Raw genomic sequence first — 8,235 nt, 5'->3', positions numbered from 1 at the left:
AGCCCAGGTCCATAAATATTGTCTGAACTTCCTTAACCCATGGAAATAATATATCTGAATTCTTAATTTAGGTGATGTTCCCCTTTAATCATGTCTGCCCATTCTGGAAGTGAAAATTCCTCCTTTGTTCTTCCTGAAGTGTCGTTCAACTATTCCAAGTTAATAGAGAGAGGATCTGTATGTTTTGTATGTTGTCTTGACCCGACATGACATCCAGATCAAGAAACTGGAAATGTAATTTTAGGCCATGTTAAACAGGTAGGAGTTGTGCAAGATGTGCTCGTGTCTCTAAGTAACACTGACTGTTTTGTTACTGGGTCAAGTTGCTATTTGTACTGTGTATGGCAGTAAGCAACAATTATACAAAGTCCCTAAGTCTTCTAAACTTTTGAATGCAATAAAATATGTTATGGATTGTATGAAATGCATGTTGCAAAGTGTAAACTGAGCACAGTTTGCTTATCTTACTGTTGTGCTGACATGCAGTGTTGTAATAGCAGTCATATTAATGTGACCACAAGGTGGTGTGGGCCTGCAGTCTGACTACCACAGCCTGCAATCCTGCACTAGATGAATCATGTTATGTAATTCATTTTACACTGGTGTAATGAGCATACCCTTTCGAGTCTCTATCTGTTTGATCAGAACAGTTCATTAAATTACATTACATTAATGTGGTAAATACTTTTTAGTTACGGCATCTTTCAGCACAATTTGCAAGGAGCTTGATCTAGATAGCAAAAGCTGGAAGCACATTCCTCTTAAACACCCAAGAACAAGCATTTCCAGCGCTACAGTTCACTGTTTGGATCTCTATTTTTTAGAAATGAGATGTCAGTAAGTCACTGAACCATTATTAAGCTAGTAAAGTTGCAGAGACATGATTTTTTTTTGTCTTTTAATAAAGAGCAAAGAGGTCTCATTTCTGTGTGTCTTGAGACACATTTTAAAGACATGGCTCTGAGTCGTAATGACACAGAAAACATAAATACCAATGTGTGCATAATCCCATTAAACAAAACTAATCTGGCACACACAAACAAATGGCTCCCTGAATGCCACTCATCATAGTTCAGCGTTATCTTTTCTTCTCAGAATAAAGGTCTAATTTATGGTGCCTGTGGAAAAACACATGTATTATGCTCCACTGTCTTTCGGCTTTCATTAGGGCTGCAAATCTGAATGCAGCAGCTGCAGCTGAAAGTAGCCAATAGTATCATGCAGTCAAAAGAATGACTATGTCGTTGTGCTGATCAATGACTGCATCTATGGCTGAAAAAAATGCATTAAAATCAAGATATTCTCCCTCATACAACTTTAAAATGACTTGCCCTATCTAAATATTTTGTCTGGTTGGTTAAATGCAGTGAGGGATAGAGCTCAATTTTAATCACCAAATGGATCAATTTATTTTTCCCTTGAAAGTTTTCATTGCAGACAAAAGTGTCTCCAGTGCAAAATCCAATTTGCAGGCAGGATGTTATATAGCAGCACGCTCACAAAAGGTCACTGTGGTTTTTAAAGCTCTGTCTGCCTGCTTGCATTTGCTATCTAGCTGCCCAGCGGGCCGTACCATTCCCTCCTAACAAATCTAGGTTTAGTTAGCAGTTAAAGGCTCATCTGATCAGAGGAGACATTCGTGCTGAACTTGTTCTGGAAGATGATTACACTCTACTTTTTTGGCATCTAATATTCGTACGTCAGCATTATTCACACATACCACCTCACATTTTGAGCCCACACTAGCAAAGGAGTGACTTTAGTATCTTGATAGAGGACAGCAGGCTGTTATTGGACAGAGTTTATCACTATCTGGCAAACTACGCCATCCATTCACAAGAAAACAAAAAAATGTGATTTTCTCCAACTGCAGTCATACATTTGCGATGATGTGTAATCATCCTAATACAACTCCTATGACTTTGCAGGTCACAAACAAAGAATTCAAGGATATTGCCAGCAATGGTCTTGTTCTGTTACGGGAGGGGCCCTCACGACTTCTTCTCTGAGCCAGGATATTTCTAGAGCTGACCCATTTAAACAGCTCGGAGAAGCTGCGAGCACAGGTGCATCTGGATGGCTGCAACTGCCAACCAGAATGCGTAATTACATACATTAAGTGTCAGAACTGATTTGCACATTTAATTTGATGGTTGGATGTGCAAATTGCACAGGATTTGAGTGGGGAAAAATACCAGGCACAAGGATCATGTCACATTTGTTTCATTCATTTCAAGTGCTTGAATAGAATAAAAGTGTTCTCAATCATGCATTTATGAAGGAAAAAATAAAAGGCAGTCCACAATTCAGTTGTTTTATCCAGAAAAGATAGTAGGCTTTGAATGGGAAACAGTGGCTGTTACAGCTATTATACATGGCCTGCAGCTTTGCACAATTAGTGCAACTCAGTACTGCTTAGCATTGTACTGCTGCGGGAAGGAAAGCGAGAGATATCCATATTTAGAAGGACCTCATTGATTCTTCCTAACCGAGGCACAAAAGATTTGTTGTCCCTCCAGTTTTGAATAGCCGGACCTTAATGACAGCCCTGCATTATAAAACGTCCTGCTGACCTCAATCACAGTTTGAGAATTTGTCAAAACTCTCAGAATGTAATATAACTGCATTCTGTCTCTGTGCGGTTACATAACAATATCATAGTGACAAATGCACAACCACAAATAATTCACACCATCAGGAGGCCTCGGAAAGAAACTGCACCCGCCGAGAGGCCCGTCTCTTCGTTCCAAATGTGTTTCCCCTTTAATAAACTCGCACACATGACTGCGTGATTCCTTAGCCAAAATGGCAGATGATGAAGGATGAGAGAGAAGTGTGTAGTAAAGATTTAATTAAGACTCGCCATGGGACGTCTTACTGTGGCTCCAGAGACCAGGACAGAGGAGTTTGTGTTTGCTCAGTGCAGCTGTGAATAATACCTACACTATTCTTACTTTGACCTACATGTACTGAGAGGAGGATCTGAGATTATGCCCACATCAGTCTTTGTTCCTGTCTTATTTTCACCATGAGGCTGCCAGAGGGGGGCTCTCCTTATGGTAAACCTTATGTTTACTTTAAATGGTCAATCTTTGCTTTAGATAATCTGGGACAGAAGTAGACGTCGACACTGTGCGTTTCCTCTAAACGTGCGGTTGATGCGAAGCTGCAATGCTCAATCCCTCCTGCGGCGCATTTGCAGATTGTTTGGAGGTTTATAAGCAATTTTCACATCCCTTCGTCTCATCCTCGTGACGTAGATTTTTATGGTCTCCATGGAAGACTCCCATCAGCACTTTACTTCATTCCCTTTGAAATCAATTCAGTCTCTTTTGCTCCTACTCAGTGTGGGTTACCATGGATACCGCTCCCAAATGGTTTGGCTTGTACATGAATTTGTTTATGAGTGTTACTTGGAGTGGATTGGAATGTTCTTTTTTTCTGCAGCCAAAGTAAACATAGTTAGCTAATAAAACATGAAAACAACACATTCAAATTGTTATTCTGTTTTATTTTATTCTATTCCATTTTTTAGGTTTCAAGGTGCAGAGGATCCCATTTGGTTAAAGGGATCGTTTGGATTTTTTAAAGAGGAATTGTATGGGGCACTTGTTCATGGTCAGTTTATTACACACATTAGGAATTCAGTCGGCACCCCCCAAGTTTGGAAAAGCAGGCTGGAGCAGACACAGAACCTAAGCAATGTACTGCTGTGGAAGGGGGTCAGCAATAAAATGCATTTTACCCACCTAAAAAATGCCCCACCTTACAAAACTGATATCAGTTTAAGTATACACTATATACACTGAAAGTATTTCACTGCTTTACCTTTCTGTCAGACAGTCACTTTCTATGGGAAAGCAGTTAGCGGCCTCAGTTCCCCATCCATGCTCTCATCAAAGCCACCAGACTCTATTTAGAAAAAGATTAATTTTAGAAGAAGAAGGTATAAGGTAGATTTATTGGTCTTTTTTTTCTGAACACAGGAACTGCTGGTCTACTGCTGCTTTGATCAGTCATTAGCATGTGTTATTGTGTGACTTTCACATGTCAAAGTCACATATTAACACAATCAAATTAAATGTTTGAGGCAATGGTAGACCAGCAGCTCTTGTGTTCAGCGATGTTAAATCACTGTTTTTCTCAATGGATTCTGCCTTTGAAGAGAGTGACTTATTGGCTTGATTTTCCAGTTGAAAACCATTTTTTGACATTGGGGTAAAGCAGTAAAAAATACTATCACTATCACGTACACTTAAAATATGTTTTGTTGCTGACCACTCCATGGCAGTAGATTGCTTTGCTTCCATGTCGGAGTTCAAACTGCTTCTCTAAACTAGGGTCATGCCGATTGACATGTACTGCATGTAATATACTGTAGGCTATATAGATAAGTAGTCCATACATCCACACTTAAAAAAACAGAACTATCCCTTAAGATTTCTTCAGGCATTTGCAAACATTTGCCACCTTTAGCTTACAACATACTGTATCAGCTACATGAGGGCACTAGTAAGAGTGTCTCTAGTAACTCAAGTGCACTCTAGAAAAGCCCAAAAATCCGCTGAATATAATCTAGTCTGATCCACCAGGAAAAGAAGCTATGCCAACGTGGATTCTTTGGTTCCCCGTTGAGCCAAAAGAGCATCAAAATACTTCACTTGGATGCATCCAAATCCTCACAAAAACACGTGAACACCACAACTGTAAATCATGTCTGGGGCAAGGAAGTTGGAAGGAGAAGACTGAGCGGTTTAATTTGTTTAGGACTTAATCAGGGTTCATTTGGAATTAAGGGAAGACTGGGTGCATCTCCCACTGAGTCTTCACATTCACTGCTGCTGCGTTTCACTTCCCTCGAAGTCCACTGAATCATACATATTTTACACAAGGCTTGGAAAGGTCCTCTAAGATATAAAGGAACCACCCACACACAGACATATGTCCATCTAAGAGGTCTAATTCTGGCTGTGTGAAATATTCACCACTGCAGAGACCGTGGACAACATCCCGAGCTTCCCTGGGGACTCCTTTTGAAGCAGTTCAGCTGAAATGTGTTTGCCTTAACATCGCTGTCTAATGTGTTTTCCCTGTTTCCTCTGACATATCATTACAGTAAAAAAAACGAAGCTGAGCATTGCTTTGTATCAGCCTGCCACACTGGCTATTTTGGGCAGGACTTTGTAAGCAATGGGGCCTGGCTGTGTGAGCATCCCTGCATCTCTTATGTAATTCTCTCCAATGGGAGCACAGAAATCAGAATGAAAGTTTGTAGGGAGTCACTTAATCTTACATAGAGTTAATTGGAGACAGCTGGGGAATCGAAGGTTGTTTATTGTGCCAGCATGAGCGCGGAGCAGTGTAAGAACAAAGCAGAACGTCCAGATTCTTCCTTATGGCTCATTATGGCTGATATGTCAGAGCAGCATGAAAGCTTGTTGGAGCAGTGGAGGCGGACTGAAGCGGCGTTCTGCTTTAATGTTGTTACTTTGTGGTGGAATAATCCTGATTGATCCCTGTCAGAGGGGACTCTAATCAACAGAGAGCCATTGATTTCCTCTCCACAGAGCCTACAAGGTGCCTGAGACACCTGCTAGCAGCCAGCTGACAGACACTTATGCCTGCTAACCAACAGCTGACATAAACTGATGCCAGTGCACTGTGTTGGAGAGGGTGAGTCACACATGCTCAGATAGATCCCACTCTCAGGGATGCTGGATGCCGCACAATGTGAGATCCACTGTACTGTCATTCTGAATCATATCTCGTACACGTGGTGTGTCACAGATGGAGTCTCGGTTAGCTATGGTGTTCTGTACCAGGATGCAGGAGAGTATATAATGGAAAAATTGGTGATCATCTACTGTGTGCCTGCACGTCTAAAGCTGTCTTTCCTGTAACAAAATGAGCTCTGTCAAAGCTAAATATCATTGCGATCTTCAGCCCCATCAGCACAGTTTGTCCGTAGTGATTTCTATCTAGCGTGAGAGTGCTTCAGTAAGCAGTTTTCCAGCGGCAGTCACATGCTCCCGGCTGAGGCTCACAGCCAGCTGTCCCCATCATCAATTCAGACAATGCAGAAGCCTGTGGTGAGGTGAGACTCCGGGGCAGATGTGTGTGGCACAGGGCACGCCGAGGAAAACATAAAGTAGCTGATTTTATAATTTTGCAAGATTGCAAACCACTGTAACAATGTGTTGTATCAAATTCATGTTGCAACAAAGTTCAAGGGATATTTCTAAAGAAAACAAGGAATTCTTTAGGTGCACATCTGAATGTATGGTACAAGAGTTGTTCTCCAGACTTTAGGCTATTATTAGAGGAGCAACTCTAGACCACATCAGTCACGTTTTGATACACAGACTATCACACTACCAGTGGCTAACACAAAAGTAGCAACAAACAGCCTGCGGGACCCACTGGTACCAACCATGTTGGTATAGGTTGTAGGAAAGGGGGCTAAATAAAACTCTAAATTTAGGATAAATTTTGTCAAGGGAACAACGGGCACTGCCATTTTCAAAGGATATCTTGATGTCACAGTTCCCTTGACAGTTCCCTTAAACTGTCACATCAAGATATCCAAATGAAAATAAGTTCTATACCATCAGAAACCCCTGAGGTGAAAAATGAATCCAATGTGAAGAGGCCAAACAAGCTGCAGTTCATCAAACAGCCACTTGAGGCTGGCTTCAAAACAGAGTAAATCCCCATAGACCCCCAAATTGAAATGCCCAACTTAAATGCAGAAATAAACACATTTACAGTCTGTTAAAAAAACAGTTTTGGTCTCTATAGCTGACTTCAACATTTATGACAACAGTACGGAGGAGAACTATTTATATCTCACTTGATTCCATTTTATTAAGGCCAAAAGTTGCATATCTAAGGGTGGCCACTTGAGTGACAGGCTGTCTGCAAGGTGTCCCCACAGTCTATGAGTCAGATCCACCCCCGACTCATCCACAGCTTCACCCTCCCGTACAAGAATGGTCACTTCTGGCTCCAAAAAACCAAGTTGGCAATGGGTGAAATGCTAAACTTGAGGCTCCATAATGTCAGGAGCAAACCAATGAGTGATGTCACAGTTTATGTTTCTATAGCCACATGTCTCCCCTAAACTTGAGAGGGCTTGTTCCCCATGAATGCTTTGTCGTTTGCCATTAATGTGCTTTATTTGTCTTTTTAAGAAAAAGGACCACCAGCCTATTTAAAGGACAAATGGTCGCCAAGCACATGCATAGATACTTACAACAGAACTGTTGCAGAATTTGAAATGTTAACTGTACCAGTATTAGTCTGTGAACATCAGATAATTACTACTATTAATTGTAAAATAAGAAACCAAAGTTTATCAGTACACAATTCAATAATTCTCCACATTCACATAGATTTCAACTAGCCTAAATACTTCAATAGCAAAAGTGAATTCCTGAAATTCAGTTACGGCTTTTTGGATTTGGTGTGCCAACCTGATTAGTGGCTCCATCTGGCCACTCTTAGGAAAAATTTCTGGGGGTGCCACTGCACATTAGAGCAATGATTTGATGCTTTGATGTATGAAAGTCTTTTATCTCAAATAAAGCAAGTCATTTTAATGTCAGTTTGGGCTATGGGGAATTATAAAAGCTATTTTTTTTTTTTTTTTTTTTTTTTTTTACATTTTACAGAACTAATGATTGGTCAGTTCATCAAGATTATATTTTGTAGTGGTAACTGGATGAAAAAAAAAATCCTATTGCAGAAATACTAAATTTCAGTATATTGGCACAAAGCTGATTTTTCTCATCACCATGTATAATGCAACAGTGTAGGAGGAAGACCAGAAGTGACCAGTAAAGTGTAGGAGAGGCTATTCTGCAGGCAGTGTTTTTTTTTTAGTGTGTCTGCAAACTTTCTAAAAATGTAAATGTCAGAATCGCTTCGCCTCATGATGAAGAAAGCTGATTACAAAGCACCTTACACTGCAGGACTGCAGGAAGACCAAACGACCGGCAGTTCCCCCGGAAATGCCCGTGCGGTTGTCCTCAGGGCTCCATGTTCTGAGATGAACGGAGGGACCGCATTGCTGCTCCGAGACTCAACACCCACCCCAACCTCCTCCAACACCCCCAACCCCTCCTCCCCTCCCCTCCTCATAAAAACACGCACAACCACGCCTCCAGAGACACGCGCACAAGCGCAGCCTCAGACACACCTCCTCCTTCCCCTCCATCACACACAAACATACACACA

This window comes from Plectropomus leopardus, chromosome 6 (assembly GCF_008729295.1).
Source record: "Plectropomus leopardus isolate mb chromosome 6, YSFRI_Pleo_2.0, whole genome shotgun sequence".
Taxonomy (NCBI): Eukaryota; Metazoa; Chordata; class Actinopteri; order Perciformes; family Serranidae; genus Plectropomus; species Plectropomus leopardus.
Note: the sequence above shows the minus strand (reverse complement) of the source record.